At 39.5% G+C, this 18301-nt stretch overlaps 1 long non-coding RNA gene across 1 annotated transcript; it reads right to left on the bottom strand.

The window, feature by feature from the left end:
• Positions 1-1967: 1967 nt before the first annotated feature.
• On the bottom strand, positions 1968-5741 carry LOC148122783 (uncharacterized). The gene is made up of 2 exons (XR_015737582.1): positions 5316-5741; positions 1968-3642 (listed from the first exon to the last, which is right to left on the bottom strand). It is a non-coding gene; the product is annotated as an uncharacterized LOC148122783 (long non-coding RNA).
• Between the last annotated feature and the right edge of the window lie 12560 nt (positions 5742-18301).

Here is an 18301-nt window from a genome sequence, read left to right as displayed (position 1 = left end):
AACACGACAAGGCTGTCCACTCTCTCCATACCTCTTCAATATAGTGCTTGAAGTTCTAGCAATAGCAATAAGGCAACATAGGGAGATCAAGGGGATTCAAATTGGAAAGATGAAGTTAAACTTTCGTTATTTGCTGACGATATAATAGTGACCATAAGTGACCCCAAAAACTCTACCAAAGAACTCCTACAGCTGATAAACACCTTTAGTAACGTGGCAGGATACAAGATCAACTTCAAAAAATCAGTGGCCCTCCTATACACAAAGGATAAAGAAACAGAGAGGGAAATCAGAGAAACGTCACCTTTCACGATAGCCACAAATAGCATAAAATATTTTGGGGTTACTTTAACCAAGGAAGTGAAAGACCTATTTGACAAGAACTTTAATTCTTTGAAGAAAGAAATTGAGGAGGATACCAGAAAATGGAAAGTTCTCCCCTGCTCTTGGATTGGGAGAATCAACATAGTAAAAATGGCAATTCTTCCACAAGCAATCTAAGTTTCAATGCAATCCCCTCAAAATCCCATCAAACTTCTTCACAGACCTTGAGAGAAAAATAATCAAGTTTATATGGCAAAACAAAAAACCCAGGATAGCCAAAACAATCTTATACAATAAAGGAACTTCTGGAGGCATTATTATCCCTGACTTCAAACTCTATTACAGAGCTACAGTATTGAAAACAGCTTGGTATTGGCATAAGAACAGAGAAGTCGACCTATGGAATCGAATAGAAGACCCGGACACTAACCCACAAACCTATGAACACCTAATTTTCAACAAGGGAGCTAAAGGTATACAATGGAAGAAGGAAAGCATCTTTAACAAATGGTGCTGGCATAACTGGATGTCAACCTGTAGAAGAATGAAAGTAGATCCATATCTATCACCATGCACAAAACTCTAGTCCAAAAGGATTAAAGACATCAAAATTAATCTGTCCACTTTGAACCTGATAGAAGAGAAAGTGGGAAGTAGTCTACAAGATATAGGCACAGGAGGCCACTTCCCAAGTAGGACCCCAGTAGCACAGACAATAAGAGAAACAATGAATAAATGGGACCTACTGAAACTGAGAAGCTTCTGTAAAGCAAAGGACACTGTCAGTAAGACAAAAATGCTGCCTTCTGACTGGGAGAAGATCTTCACCAACCCTACATCAGACAAAGGTCTGATCTCCAAAATATACAAAGAACTCAAGAAACTAGACACTAAAACTCTAATTAACCCAATTAAAAAATGGGGTACTGAACTTAACAGAGAATTCACAACAGATGAACTTCGAATGGCTGAAAGACACTTAAGGTCATGCTCAACCTCCATAGCGATCAGGGAAATGCAAATGAAAACAACTTTGAGATACCATCTTACACCTGTCAGAATAGCTAAACTTAAAAATACCAATGATAGCCTATGCTGGAGAGGTCGTGGAGTGAGGGGAACACTCATCCATTGTTGGTGGGAATGCAAACTTGTGCAGCCACTGTGGAAATCAGTGTGGCGGTTTCTCAGAAAACTGGGAGTCAACCTCCCTCAGGACCCAGCAATTCCTCTCTTAGGAATATACCCAAGAGATGCCCTATCATACTACAAAAGTATTTGTTCAACTATGTTCATAGCTGCACAATTTGTAATAGCCAGAACATGGAAACAACCTAGGTGCCCCTCAATAGAAGAATGGTTAAAGAACGTGTGGAACATATATACATTAGAGTTTTACTCAGCGGTATAAAACAATGACATCTTGAATTTTGCATGCAAATGGATGGACATAGAAAACACTTTACTGAGTGAGGAAACCCAGAAACAAAAAGAGGAATATGGTATGTATTCACTCATAAGTGGATTCTAGCCATAGTTAAAGGTCTTTGAGTCTATAATTTGTGATCCTAGAGAAGCTAAATAAGAAGGTGAATGTCCCGCGCTACCGTCTCGCCAGCAAGAACCACGCGGTACACATAGGATACTTCTGCAGTAAAGCTTTAATGCCCCTTGGGAGAGCGGGCATCAGCCAACATGGCGGAGACCCAGATAAGATGGAACCCATCCCTTATATAGGAAACAGACCCTGCTTTGGACGTGTCACTCTTGGATAGGTCCATTGTTCCCAGTCCCAGGTGATGCCTCGGGAGTAGGCGGGGACTCAGTGGGAAATTACCGAGCACATGTGCGTTCACTTGGCGGTGAAGCCGGATGTCAGCGCCATCTTGATAATGGAGAATGTGGCTGCGGCCTTCTACATCTCCCCCTAATTTTACTTCTTTGCAGAAAGGCAACTCCCTAGGAAGGTAAAGATAGAGGTCGCACTTCCCAAAATGAAAACATAAAAATGGGCTTACACGGAATCTGTCCCTAGGCTCATGACACCTGGAACCTATCCGGCCTGCCCTTTGCCAATTTTCTGGGAAAGGGAATATATGGCAGGAAACCCTTAAGCAAAGCGACTTATCTCTCAGAGAGGGCCATTCTCTGTGTGATGCTCTTCAGCTCGACAACCTTCAGGGCTAGCTAAGCCAAGCACTCCACCCTGTGCAATGGACCACAGTCCTAGGGGTGCAGGAGCTGGTTGGCTTAAACCTTACTGCTTTAACATAGATAGCCACATATCAGTAGAGGCCCCTGTTCCAGGGCAGCCAGCGCTTGTGCAATAACCATTTTGTCCCTACGATTTTGGGATTTGAGTCAGCAGACCATCCAGAGGAGAAACACTAATCCATAGCATAGGACTGTTCCAAAACATTTCCACCCCCAACCATTCTTTGAAGTAGGGGAATGAGGGATATGGCCCAGGACTGGAGTCCTACGGCCAGGCTTATAAATCATCTCTAGGATGGTATGAGGGGCCCCAGAGTCATATTGGTTGTAAAAAGTCGAGGAAACACCGCCATCCTATGGCTGACTGGTAACAGCTTCGGGAAAGCTGAGAGTGTCCTCCATCGGTACTCTGTCATCCATCCTCAAAATGGCAGGAGGAACAGCAGCCAGGTCCTCAGGCGAATCCGTGTGTTGTGGATCACTCTTCACTGTTCGGGTCAATCGCTCTGGCAGCCAGAAAGGGCTTTCTTGATCCTGTGGGAAGACACAAACAGCTCCCCTAGATCTCAATAAGATGGGATCCGGGCCTTTCCATTCATTAGAAAGCATATCTTTCCACTTAACCAAATCTTTGGGCCGCTGCGGATCCGAACAATGTCGTGTTGCAGCATTTTGGCCATTATCATCCAGATTTAAAAAATTTATGGTGAACAGAGCCATGGCGATGGCCATTCTTGGCATCGGGGGCAGTTCCTTTATTATTCCCCCCCTTTTTGTTTAAATAGATATTTGTTTAATTTTTAATTTAAATAACCATGGCATTTTGTAACCTATCTTGAAGATACCCATAGTGTTTAGCAGAAATAACTGACAGGATAAGGGAAACTGATAGCAAGCAATAACTGACAAAACAAGGGGAAATCTAGCAGCATAGCAATGGCATAGCAACAACAACATAGCAATAACTGACAGACCAAGGGCAGGAGCTGGACCATCCCTCAGGAACCCGCCAGCTCCGCAGCAATCAGGCCAGACAGCTCCATAGCAGAGGCTTTGTCCTCAGGCCTCTGGACAGATGAATCCACAGCATGAATAGTAGTATTTCTAGAAAAAAAAACATAAACTCTTCTCCCAAAATAACATTTAAGAGTATTAAAAAACTCAGTGTAAAAATTTAGCATAGTCAGTACTGGAAGTAGGCTGGTCTTGAACTTAGAGACCTATAGGTCTCTGTTTTAAAGAGCAATCTTGTTTGTCTGTGTCATTATAGTAGGCCTTAGAATTAAACCATTTTAAATCTGGCACAGATGAGATTATTGTTTCAAAAATATGAGAAAACCGTTTTCCTGTTTCCAGCCTGGAGTCCTAAGATGACGTGGCCATTGGGGAACCCATATGGGGATCTCTGTTTTTTACGGTATGGGCCGTGTTGCCCCAGTGGCGCCTAGGAAAAACCCAGGCCCTGTTTGTTGATATTAAAGATTTATTGGCTCCCGTATTTCTTGCTGGTACGGTGGCTTCGGGCTCCAGAGCCCGCCCGTCATCCAAGGGCTGTGTGCGGCCCTGGGCCTGCTCGCTGTGCGGATCCCCGTGTCCCAGGCCAGGAAGTGGTGGCTCAAGGGGCTGATGGGAGAGGCGGCGAACAGGGCCGCTTCCCTACTAGCCAACTCTCAACACCTGTGCCACAGCAAAAGCGGCTATAAACTCTCACAGATCCAGCCAACGACCCAATCACCCCAAAATCCAAGGGCCCTTCGCATCCACCTCCCTGCGGATCCTGAAACACCAGACAAGCCAAGCGTACACACAGCAATCTTTTAGGAGGACTTGAGTTCTTAAAATGCTAAGCAGTTCTTAAAAACTTAAGTCGCACTATGTAGATGTAATACGGTACTGCCTGTTTACTGCGTCTAAACCTTAATTGCGCTTTTATTATGATAAATACGACCAGCCCTGCCTGAAGTCAGCATCGTTTAGCATAGCCAAATGGAATCAGAGCCATTTTACCCTCAGAGACCAGCACAGTTTTAGGTACATTGTAAGCCTTTTGGCCCGGCTGCCTGTGGCACCGCTGTGACATCCTCCAGGCCAGGCACCAACCGAGCTGCACCAATTGAGCCGGCGCAATGTGCTCCCCACCATAGCCATAGAGCAAAGCTCCGTTCCAGCCGCCCTCCAGCCCCAGCTGCACCCACTCCGCGCCCAAACCTGTGTACGGAGCAAAGCAGAACTCAGAGAAGCAGGCTTGAAAGGACCTCATTTAATCTTTAAGGGAATTTGGGCGTCGTTTAGTCTCTTTGGCTGCTTCCTGCTGTTATTGGGCCGCTGAATTTTAGGGGTATACATTACAACATTTCAGGAGGTCTCGGTGATTCAAACCACGTAAATCCCAAGTACACCCTTAGGCTCTCCCCCTCCGTGGAGACGAAAACAGAACCTCCCTCCCAAAACACCACATCCTCAGCAGTCTCCAAGTTCAAATATCCCTCTCCCATCCAGTACACAAAAGACAACATGAACAACACAACATAAAGCTTTTGACCCTGCAAATCAGCCTTCTCCCCCATCTCCACTCTCCCAAAAATCACCGGGAGGTCCTTTTTAACTTATTTTTTTTTCTGTCTCCCCCATTCTTTACCGGAGGGTCCTTTTTAACTTATTTTCTTTTCTGTCTCCCCCATTCTTTACCGGGGGGTCCTTTTTAACTTATCTGGGTGCGCGCACAACCTCCCACTGCTGCTCAGTTTCTGATATGCTCTCTGGACTTTAGAGCGTACCTCTCTAAGCTTGCATGCCTGCAGTTCTGAATCCTCCTTGTGTCCAAGGGGTCTCCGGCAGTGCAAAGTTCTTTTTCTTCTTCTTCCCGGGTATCGGCACCAGATGTCCCGCGCTACCGTCTCGCCAGCAAGAACCACGCGGTACACATAGGATACTTCTGCAGTAAAGCTTTAATGCCCCTTGGGAGAGCGGGCATCAGCCAACATGGCGGAGACCCAGATAAGATGGAACCCATCCCTTATATAGGAAACAGACCCTGCTTTGGACGTGTCACTCTTGGATAGGTCCATTGTTCCCAGTCCCAGGTGATGCCTCGGGAGTAGGCGGGGACTCAGTGGGAAATTACCGAGCACATGTGCGTTCACCTGGCGGTGAAGCCGGATGTCAGCGCCATCTTGATAATGGAGAATGTGGCTGCGGCCTTCTACAGGTGAACCTGAAGAAAATCATATAGTTATCCTCCTGGATAGTGGAACTAGGCAAGATTGCCAGGCAAACTCGGGTGCATGGGGGTTAGGGGGTGTAAGTAAGGGAAGATGGTCCAGGAGATGGGAGAGGGGGAGTATTGGGGATGGCTTGGGGGAATTGGAGGGGGGAGGGAGGAAGGATGGTTGTGGGAGCAGGGAGGTTTATATCTCAGCTAAGGGAGCCATTTTAGGGTTTGCAAGAGACTTGATTCTGGAGAGGTTCGCAATAAAAATTAAATAAAAAAATAAAAACAAATAAAAAATTTAAAATAATAATAATAATAATAATAGTAATAATAATAATAAAAGAAAACGCTTTACTGAGTCAGGTAAGCCAGACCCAAAAAGAGGAATATGGTATGTATTCATTCATAAGTGGATTCTAGCCATAATTAAAGGTCTTTGAGTCTATTATTCGTGATCCTAGATTGCTGGATAGGAGGGTGAACCTGAAGAAAATTCAGGTAGTTTTCCTCCTGGAGATTGGAAATAGACAAGAGTCCCAGGTAATCTCGGGTGCATGGGGGGGTGGGAGGATTGTTGGAAGGGGAGAGATAGAGAGAAGGGAGCAGGGGAGGAATAGGGAATGCTCGGGGGACTGGGAGGGGGGAGGGAGGAAGGATAGATATGGGATCAGGGAAGAATATACTCAACTAAGGGAGTCAGTTTAGGTTTTACTAGAGACTTGATTATAAATGGGATCCCAGGTCCAAGGAGAGATCCCCAGATTGTTCTCTGGACAGAGGAGAGGGTGCCTGAACTGGCCTTGGCCCATAACCCTACTGATGAATATTTTGCTTATCACCATAGATCCTTCATCTGGCGATGGATGGAGATGGAGACGGAGACCCACATTGGAACACTGGACTTAACTCCCTAGGTCCAAAGAGAAGCAGAAGGAAAGAAAACGTGAGCAAGGAAGGCAAGATCAGTGGGAACCTTCATCCGACGATGGATGGCGATACAGATGGAGACCCACATTGGAGCACTGGACTGAGTCCCCAAAGGTCCAAATGAGGAGCAGAAGGAGGAAGAACATGAAAAAGGAAATCAGGACCACGAGGGGTGCGATCACCCACTGATACAAGGGGACTGATCTAATCAGAGTTCACCAAGGCCAGTTGTCTGGGACTGAGCGAGCACGTGATCCAGCCAGATTCTCTGAATGTGGCTGGCTGGAGTCTTTCTGAAAAGCCATTGACAATAACACTGGGACTTGTTTCCTCCGCATATATTGGATTTTTGGGATCCAATATGTTTGGATGCTCACCTTCCTGGACCTTGAGGGAGGGGGGAGGAGCTTGAACTTCCCACAGGGTGGGAGTCCCTGACTGCTCTTGGGGATGGAGAGGGAGGAGGGGACGGAATGGGGGGAGTGGGAGGGTGTTGGGAGGAGGGGCGGAAATGGAGACTTTTGTATTTTAATAAGCCTTGAGAAAAAAATTTTAAAAAAAAGGACTTAGAAGGGTCTGCTCGTCCAACTGAGGAGCACTTTGCTCAGTCTCAGACTTCGTCTTCTCCTGTATCCATCTCTCCTTGGTATATATCCATGACTCTGGCTCTTCTACCATCTTGGAATCTTCAACACAATTCATCTTTCACTTGCATTCTTCACACTTGGGCCTTTCAGGATTTTGCGAACTTTGTGGACCTTCCTGAAGTGTCTGACTGAACTCACATTTCCTGCCTTCAGTAGCTCTTTTTAACCTTTGAGGAAGATTCAATATTCACAGTCCAATTACTTGTGTATTCTTAATAACTCTAAATTAAAAATCATGGGAAGGATGCTGCCAAGTTTGGCTGCCTACTTGGAATATAGCCAGGCTTCATTGAATAGTATTTACCATACTGTTAGTTTCTGCCTTTTAGATGAAAAACGTCTGCGATCTCTTCTTCCAAAAAAGTTGGAAGCTTAGCTTAAAATTGTCTTGCTTCGAAGTCATTCCTCACTTTATTAGATTTTGGATCAGACCTTCTTTTACTTTATTCATTTCCTTTAGCATTAGACTTGGTTCCAATAGGAAAATTCCTTGAAGAATTTTCACCTCTGACTGTATGGTTTGTATTTATTTTGTTCCACCTGCTCTCTCTTATTGTAGATCTGTGTAAAAGTGATCATTAATAACCATGATCATTAATAACTCTATCAGTGACAGAGTCAATTGGCTGTTTTGACATCTCTTGAACCAATGAATTTAGTCCATTACTTTTCAAGTCTCTCTGATAGAGTCTTAAGAAAAGGGCAACGAATAGACATATTTGAAGCATGAATCTAATTAGTCTCAATCAATAAAAACTCAGAGTCTGATAAATGTTGAAAGATCAGAGAGGCAAGGGAATAGCCACAGTCATTTCTTACCTCTAAGAATCTTCAGACAGAATGTGTGACGTTCTTGAATCATCAGACTGTATGGTGGAGATCTTGTCTCTACTTGACTTATATTCCTATCTCTGCTTCCCTAGTGCTAGGATTAAATGCATGTGTCTTGCAAGTACTGGGATCAAAGACATGAGATCCCAAGTGCTTAGATCAAAGGCATGAGATCCCAAGTGCTGGGGTAAAAGGTATGAGCCACGACTACCAGGCAATGTTACTCTTTTTGATTGGTTTAATCTCCTGCAGCCCAGGTGTCTTTGAGGCTGAGGTGTGTTTCTTGTATGCAGCAGAAGCATAGCTTCTGCTTTCATATCCAATCTGTTAGCCTGTGTCTTCTTATAGGTGAGTTGAGTCCATTTATATTAAGGTATATTAATGAACAGTTATTGTTATCTCTTGTTAATTTAGTTTTTGTTGTCGGTAATGTTGTTTTATTGTTTTTTTCACTTTTTTGAGATTTTCTGCTGTGAGATCATCAATTATCTGTGTTTTTGTTGATGTAGTCAACTTCCTTCAGTTGCAGTTTTCCAACTTCCTTTGGTAAGTGTATTTTGTGTAGGGCTGGGTTTGTGGCTAGGTATTGGTTAAAACTGATGTTGTCACGGAATATCTTGTTTTGTCCTTTATTGGTGATTGAAAGTTTTACTAGGTATAGATGTCTGGGCTGGAATCCGTGGTTTCTTAATGTTTGCATAACACTTGACCAGGACTTTCTGGCTTTCATTGTTTCCATTGCAATGAAATGTGCAGTTCTGATAGTTCTGTCTTTTTATGTTACTTGGCTTTTTTTCCTTTGCAGATCTTAATATTTTTCTTTATTCTGTATACTTAGTGTTGGTGTAGGAGAATTGTCTGTATTCTGTCAATCATGTTTTAAATAAACGCTGATTGGCCAGGCAGGAGGTGTAGGCGGGAAAACCAGATAGGAAGTGGAAATGATGCAAGGAGAGCAGGAGAATTCTGGGGAGGAGGAAGTTGATTCCTCCCACTCCTGCCCAGATCACCGAAGTAGCAGGATGTGAGCTGCCCCACTAAAAAAGGTACTACGCCACATGCCACATGGCTAATATAGATCAGAAAAATGGGTTAATCAAGATGTGAGAGTTAGCCAGTAAGAAGCCTGACCTAATGAGCCAATCATCTTTATAAATAATAGAGATCTTTGTATGGTTTTCTTTGGGCTTGCTGGATGTGGGGGGGGGGGGCGGGCAGGACAGAAATCTGAACAAGCAGGCCCTCTCATGTTACATAGTGTTTTGAATATTATGTGGTGAGGGGACATTCATTTTTTGATCCAGTCTATTTGGCTTCTTGTATCTTCCTTCATAGGCATATTTTTTTTTAGGTTGGAAAAGTTTTCTTCTATTATTTGATTAAATATATCTTCTGTGCATTTGAGTTAAACTTCTTCTCCTTCTTCTATACCTATTATTGTTAGATCTGGTCTTTTCATGATGTTCCCTATTTCCTGGATATTTTGTGCTAAGCTTTTGTTAGGTTTAATGTATTTCCTCTACTCCATCTTCAGTGCTTTAGATTTGTTCTTCTATCTCTTTTATTCTGCTGTTTATTCTTGCATTTGTGGTCCCTGATTGTTTTTGCATGATTTCTGTTTCTATAATTCCCTTAGCTTGTGCTTTCTTTATTGTCACTATTTCAGTTTTCAAATCTTAAATAGTTTCTTTCTTATGTTTGATTTGTTTTTCTTGGTTTTCTTTAATAGATTTGTTGATGTCTTCCAATTTTTTTCTTTATCTTTTCCTCCATTTATTTGAGGGAAATTCTATTTCCTCTTTAAGGGCCTCAAACATTTTCCTAAAGTTATTTTAGGACATTTTCTTCTGCTTTATCTATATTTGGTTAGTCAAGTCTTGCTGTTATAGGGTCACTATCTTTTACTTTAATCTTTTTCGTGTTGGTCTTTGTAGTGTTGCATGTATATTCTTACCAATTCTACCCATCTTTTCATCTGATTAGTGTAGTTTGAGCTCTCTGTGACTCTGGTAATCAATCTTCTAGGTGCCAGTAGATCCAAGGCTTAGATGGTTGCTCCTTATGATGCAGTCAGGGACATGGTTCCAGTCATCCCATTGGTCACTCTGTGTTTCTGGAGGTCACTCGGTGCTATTGGGGTTTGCTCTGCAATACCAGGGTTCAGGCCGGCTCCCAAAGAGATTGCTTTCTTGGGGCTCTTTCTGCTAAGGTTGCTACTTTGGGCCTGCTCTAGCAGACATCCTGGCTCATGCTTACTCCCCCAGCTGTTCTGAATTTGTGCCTCAGAATAGCAGAGTTCTCTGGTTCCTGTCTACTCCCTTGGAGGACCCAGACTTTTGTCCAGACACAAAGAGGTCTTGGCTCAGGCCTACTCCATCGCAGGTCTCTGACTCATGCATGAACCCAAAGAGGCCTCTGATTTGGGCCTACTCCCTCAGTGGTTGTTTTTTTGTACCTGTTCTAGGAGTTTACTGTCTTGGACTAGCTCCAGCCTAGGAAACTGACTCAGTCCTGTTTCTGTAAATGTCCCTGGTCTGGCTCCACTCCTGTGGAGATCTCTGGCTTGGGCTTGGTCTAGCAAAGGTCTCTGGCTCCAGTCTACTTTCTCGAAGGTTCCAGACTCAAGCTGGGACCTGAAGAGGTCTTGGCTCAGGCCTACACTCTCAGAGGTCCCAGACTCAAGCTCAGACCTGTGGAGGTCTCTGGTTCCTGCCTACTCCCTCAGAAGTCCTTGACTCATGCCTAGACCAGCAGAGGTCTTGGTCCAGGCCTAATCACGCGGAGGTTCCAGACTCATGCCTTGATCCCAGAGAGGTCTCTCTGTTTTTCTTTATTTTTTGTATACTCCTACTTTGCTGAAAGTGATTATCAACTGTAGAAGTTTCCTAGTGTGACTTTTAGGGTCTATTTTTGTATAAAATCAAATCACCTGCAAGTAAAGCTACTTCAATTTATTTCTTTCCTATTTGTATCTTCTTTTTCTCCTTCCATTTTCTTATCGGTCTAGCCAAGTCTTCAAGTACTAAATTGTATAGGTATGTATATGGTGGATATCTTCATCTTGTTTTCTAATTTTAGTGGAAATGCTTTGACCTTTTTTTACTTATGCTAATGTTGACTGTAGGCTTGTTGTAAATTGTCATTAATATGTTTTATCCCTAGTCTTTAATTACTTTTTTTCCTAAAGGAAAGTTCAATTTTGTTAAAGAATCTCCCCCACCATTGTATCATTTCTCGGTTTTATTCATAAAGTAGGATTGTTTTCTACTTCCCTTTCCCAGGGAAATCCATTCATTTCTCTTTAGGTCCTGCTTGTTATCTGGACTCTCTGGGGTTATGGGTTGTAGGTTGGTTATTCTATTCTTTACTCCTAATAATCACCTATGAGGGAGTACAAACCATTTTTATATTTTTGGGTCTGGATTACCTCACTCACAATAATGTTTTTGTTTTTTTTTTATTTCCATCTATTTGCCTACAAATTTCCCGAGATCCTTGTTTTTGCAGATGAATAGTACTCTATTGTGTAAATGAAGTAAACCTTTCTTTATCCTTTTTTTTTTTTTTTTTTTTTTTTTTTTTTGGTTAAGGGGCGTCTAGGTCATTTCCAGTTTCTGGCTATTACAAATAATGCTGTTATAAATATAGTTGATCAAGGGTCCTTGTGGTATGATTGCTCATGTTTAGGGGGATGGAGGGATGGGAACTAGAGGGAGCAGGCCAGTTAGAGGCAAGATGAAGGGATAACAAAAGTATAGTCTTGATGGGGTCATTTTGGGGTTAAGGAGAAATCTGAGTCAGGGAAACCTCCAGGAATCCACAAGGCTGACCCCACCTACATATCCTAGCAAAAGTGGAGAGAGTGCCTGAACTGACCCTCTACAGTAAGCAGAATGGTGGCTTCACTTATTGACTTCAGAGATATTCCATCCAGTAAATGATGGAAGCAGAGGATGGAAGTAAGGGAAGAGGGATTTTAGGAGCCAGGGGAGTCAGGATGGAGGAACCTACAGAGATAGTAGACTATAGCTCTAGGAAGCTCATAACTAGACCAGCCATTAGGGAGCCTGTATGGGCCTAACCTACACCTCCTGCCAATGTGTAACAGTTGTATTGCTTGATCTCTTAGTAAGCCTTCTAACTGTGAGGGCAGGACCTCTCCCTGGTGCTTAGATGGCTTTTGGTAAATTGTTTCCCATGCTAGATTACCTCTACATAAGGGCCTACCTAGCTTGGCCCTTTCCCAAAATGATGTGTCCTGTTGTGAAAGTCTATGGGAAGTCTGTTTCTTTCTGATAGAGCAGAGGAGGAGCAGCTGGGGAGATAGGGAAAGGGAGAGGACAGGAGAAGAGGAGAGAGGGGAAAGTGAGTAGTATATAAAATAAATGAAAGACGTGATATCTAAAAAATATAAAAGAAAAAATTCTCACCTTTTATAAAAAACAGGATGTGAAAAAGTTTGGAAATGTTAGTATCTTTTCAATTTGAAGTTTAGGTGTTATTTCTAGTTTCAAAATTGGCAGATTGTTATAATATATCCAACTGGCCCTGGAATTTTTGAGTTTGGAGGTTTATAATATTGTTTATATCTCATTGTTTGCTATAAACATGTGTGAGTTACTTACTTCATCTTGTTTTAACTTTGGTAGATGATGTATCTAAAAATTCATGCTTATCATATTTTCTAGGATAGTGGAGTATAAATTTCAAAGTATGTCCTGGTGTTTCTCAGAATGTCTTTGGTTTCCAGTGTAATGGAAACATTACAACACAATATTTATTTTGTAGCTGAAGTGCAGATCTTCAACATAAGAAGAAAATTTTACACTAGGTATTTAAATCTTAAGATCCTCATCCCACTACAGTTTCTGGCAGTGAGAAATTCTCACATAATGTTGAGAGACATTGGCATATTTTTTATAATAATTTCTTTTCCTTTAAAATATACAAACATACTATGTTTTCAAAAGGATAGTATAAATATCACCACAATGACCTTTTTGAAATATTTCAAATATATTTCCCTGTGATATTTTTCTTTAAGCACTTGGAACATATTTAACGCTGTCATCTAAAATTTAACAAACATTGTATTGTTCCGATAATCTTTCTTCTTGTAAAGCATGATGATTGCCTTATAGCTATTCCATCTTTTGTAAATATTTTCATCATCTTAGTCTACCCACACAAATAAATAAGAATCATCCTTCTCTGTTTCCTTTTGCTCATCTTTCATCTAATTAGTTCATAATCTGTACTATGAATTCTTAATATGCCTATCTGATTTAATATGTAAGCTCTATGCTTCCTATCACAGACATAGGATAAATTTTACCTGAAAGACAAACATAATTCAAATTCCTACAAACTGCTCCCAAACCTCATTTTAGCTTTACGTTTTACCATATATTTGCTGAATTCTGCTTAGATAAATGCTATCTACCTCATAATCACTTCTTACTTATCTCAGGTTCTGTGTTCATTCTTTCCCTTTGCTTCAAATGCCTTTTCTTTATCATTCTTTCCTGTACTTACACCTCCATTAACTAGTCCCTTATCTTTCTTTCTAGTTTGCAATTATTGTTTACTGTGTAACTGTTCATGGGTCTTTGACATATGTTTCTTAATTCAATCATATAAAAATATTCTGAACCACTAATTTGAGATTTTTGTTTAATTCATTATAATGTTAAATGCAAATTGTATGCCTATGTTTTTTACTTGAAATCAAATACTTTATTTTGATCATGGCTTCCTCTCCCTAAACTCCTTCCTGATCCTCACATCACTTCACTCACCCAACTCCCTACTCATTGTTTCTTCTTCCTCTTAGAAAACAAGCAAACAATACCCTAAATACCAGAATAACAAAGGATAGAAAATAAAAATAAACGTGTACAAAAATACCAAAATAATGTTGGAGCCACTCTGTGTGCTATGATTACTACTAAAGAATAAAGAAACTGATTTGAACCTATAGCAAAGCAGAAATTAGGAGTGTTGAATGCTGGGAGAAAGAAGAGCAGAGTCAGAGAGAAGCCATGGAGCTGCTGCCAGAGTCAGACACACTGAAAATTTGCTAGTAAGCCACTGCCACATGGCAAAACACAGATTAATAGAAATGGGCTAAATTAATATGTAAGAGGTAGCCAATAAGAAGCTAGAGCAAATGGGTCAAGCGGTGATTTAATTAATACAGTTTCTGTGTAATTGTTTAGGTCTAAGCTAGACAGGTCCTGAAAAACAACAAGCAGTCGCCCACAAAACACCAAATCCATAAAATAGGAAACCATAATATACAAGCAAAAGACCAATATGCACAATGTATTTAAAGGTCTGTTTTTAATTAAACACTCACACACATGCATTTGAGATATTGACAATCATAATGTGATTAAACACATAAATACATTACAATGTACCAAATTTTCACATTTCTAAGCATCAAGCAGACAATAAGTAGATACGTTTGAACATTTATAAAAACTTTAAAATGAAGTTGTTTTATCCCAGTTAAATAGGTAAATGAACTAAGGGTAGAAAGGTGTATCATTAAGCTAGTGTTAGCACACAAAATTCTGTCATATAATTTTGGTTTGTTTGTTTGAGCCAAGATTTTTCTGTAGGTGGAGCGTTGGAGCCTGTCCTGGAACTTACTCTATAGGCCAGGGTGGCTTTGAGCTAACAGGGTATGAAATTAGATACCACCTGACTTCTTTAAAAATTACTTTAATTTTTACTAGATGTACTTATTTTACTCTATGTATTTTACCTGCATGCTTATATGTGCACCATGTGTATGTGTGGTACGTGCAGACATCAGAAGGGACTAGATCTCTTGGAACTGGAGTTAGGTATGGTTGTGAACTACCATGTGAGTGCTGGGAACTGAACCTGGGTCCTCTGCAAAAGAAGCAGGCACACTTAACCACTGAGTCACCTCTCCAACCAGTGTGATATACTTTTAATGAATCAAAATACATGGCTCATTTTATAATCTTGAACTAGTTGGTGAGTGAATTTTTTTAATTGTTAGTTGAATGTCTGAGGTATCTAACAACTTTTAATTTTTTTAATTTGTTTTTGTTTTTGCTTATCAAGACAGGATTTCTCTGTGTAACAGTCCTAGCTGACCTGGAACTTACTTTGTAGACCAGGCTGTCCTCAAATTCACAGTGATGCACCTGCCTCTGCCTCCTGAGTACTGGGATTAAAGGAGTGTGCCACCACCACTCAGCGATTTACATATAATTTTATTCCAAATGACAAATATATGATTTCTCCAGATCATAGTTCTGACCAATAAATAGAACTAAAGACTCCATTTAAAAATGGTTTACTCTCCTGTTTAAAATCATTTATTATTTTCAGTTGTATCAATGTGAACTAGTAGTTGTCTTTGTTAATATGAAAAAAAACAATAACACTCTAGATATGGAACAATGTGAAGATTCATGTTTGTTGCAAGACTGAACATAGACATAGGTTATAAACATTTCAACTTCACACTTCCCTTTGCTACATATGTAATAAACCCATCATGAATTTCTTATAATCCCCACTCCTTAGATGTCTCTCTGTTTTCCGTAAAAGTATCCAAATCCAGTTACTCTCAGTCTCTTACTCTCTTTCTCTCTGTATTCAGTTTTTCTTTCTTGTTTTTTTTTTTTTTTTGCTTTCATCCCTCTTCTCCCGACTTTCATTTTCTGTCTTCCTTCTCTGTTTTTTAGGTAATATTCATGTGTTAGGAAAGGGTTCTCATTCTATGACCCATAAACCTACTTTTATTTTTTTGATGTTGATTGCAACTTTCTTTCATCTTTCCTTGAGAAAATAATATATCTTTCTTTCTACACTATCATTTTTGCAATGCATGCTTTAAACATTAAAGGACATTAGATATGATACACTAAATTCTGTCTTAGAAAAATTGGTTTACATATTATAAAAAAGAATGTGTATACAGACACAGAGATTCAGTGAAATTTATATTTCACAACCAAATAGTGCATAACTTTATATTAAATTTTTAACTTTCAATTGATTTCTTATATATATATATATGAAAGTTATATATATATATATACATATATATATATATACCTTTCTTAAAACTTATCAAAAAGTTCCCAAAAGTACAGAATTCAAATTCATTTAAAATTCTACATGAATTAATAGAGAAATAGTGTTCATCATAATTATTTTATAAATTCTACTTGAAAACACTAAATTATTATGAATACATGACACTCAGAAATGTCCTCAAATTAGCATGCTTATGTTCATAATGACCTCTAATATTCAGTCTGAATAACACTGAGGAATCAATTTTATTAAATTAAGTGCTTTGATTGTTTTTCATTACCTAAACACAGTAATTAAATTAATAGAGAGGAATAGGCACGAAAATCAAGCAAAGTTACATTTGTATCTTATCAAGGTTTAACTGTGATAACACCTATAGACATATAGGAATGTAAGACTTTATAACATAAGCTGCACCACAAGTTAACTTTAGAAATATAAACAAATTAGTCAGGTCACATACTCCTCAATAAATATAAAAGGCAAAATCAAAACCAATATAAAGGTGATAGCAAAAATCCAGAAATTATATAAGAGCATGAGTAAGGAAATATTTTAGAAGAATATAACTCAGGGCCAATAAAATTACTCAGTGGGTAAAGGACCTTGCCCCATATATGACCAGAATTATACCCCTGAACTGATTATGAAAGAAAACCAACTTCCCTCATGTGTTCTCTAACCTCCTCATACACACCATGACATTCTAGCATGCTAGTTCCATTCACACACATAGTCATAACAACAAATGCATAAATGTGAAAATAGTATAAGAATCAAATATAAAAGAAAAACATTCACAGTAAATAGTATACCCATACTTCTCTAAATTCTAAACTAAGAAGGCCCAAGGATCACATTTTTTTAAAGTAACAGCTTAACATAATGAAGGGGCTGTTTGAATACTTATAAACGCATTCATCTCAATATCCTTTCTGTTAAGTTCTTTCCAATTTTTACGGATCTGAGATTTCACACTTAGCACATTTACTCCTTATTATGTTGCATTTGACTTCAATGTATTGCTTGAAAGCAGATGGCAAGAAAGGAGTAATACTGCTGAAGGAAGCACTAACTTATTTGTCTCTAGCTTTTCACTAGTGTGAGTACTGAACTGTTTGCTCCTGAGGTGTTTCAATTACACATATTTCCTCTCTCTTGGTATAACCTTTTCTCCACATAGAATTGATAACATAAACAAGGATTGATAGTAAAATATTTGAAGACATTGTAATTGTGTGAATCCCTACAAAGATCTGTTTTTCCACAAAATGATATTAAATAGAGCAAAGTGCCATCCTTTGTTATCTATATATGTTCATAAAGAAAGAGGTTGAACAGATACTAGAATTTAGAATAAGTTACCTTAGGTGACTGACAGACCTATTTATGGAAGGAAAATGCCTGGTTAGAAGGACCGTGCAGGTTCTTACACACTATCTTTGCCAAATGAAGAAGATCACCTAGATCAAGAATAATGAAATATTCTATCATTCATATGTTGTCTCAGTAGGAAGGAGAGCATCATTACATGTAAAATCCCTTCATTAAACTTTCACACAAAAGTTTTCAATAGTGTTCTCAGAATGTGCCTTTATAATTAGTGGCAGAGGTAATTGTGACTATAGTATATTTTTTGTCTCTATGTCCACACTTTTATTAAAATAATTTAAGTATTTTGACTTTTAGTAGAATCTAAGAATTATTGATTCAATTCTTTTGCTCTACATTTGCAGGTTTATGTTCAAACTAAATCATTTCCTATGCTCTAATCTAAGTTTCAGTCCAAGACTCATATGTCAATCCCGGAAAGGTTTCAGACAGCAGCGTCTGCTTTTAATACACAATCTATTTATGATGTGAGGGCTTTTGTTTCCATTAATTTTTGTCATGTATAAAAATTTTGATATTATTCTTAATCATAATACATCTATAATTATTTTTATAACTACCCAATAACATTTTTTCTTTTTCTATCAAGATTATTTTGCCTAATTTTAGAACATGTGGTTATTCTCTTAATCTGCCAAAAAACCTTAAAAAAAAACCCTAGTTTCAGAAA

The sequence above is a fragment of the Myodes glareolus genome, chromosome 3, assembly GCF_982192425.1.
Source record: "Myodes glareolus chromosome 3, mMyoGla1.1, whole genome shotgun sequence".
Classification (NCBI taxonomy): domain Eukaryota; kingdom Metazoa; phylum Chordata; class Mammalia; order Rodentia; family Cricetidae; genus Myodes; species Myodes glareolus.
The sequence above is the reverse complement of the archived record's forward strand: the minus strand, read 5'-3'. Positions and strand labels throughout refer to the sequence as shown.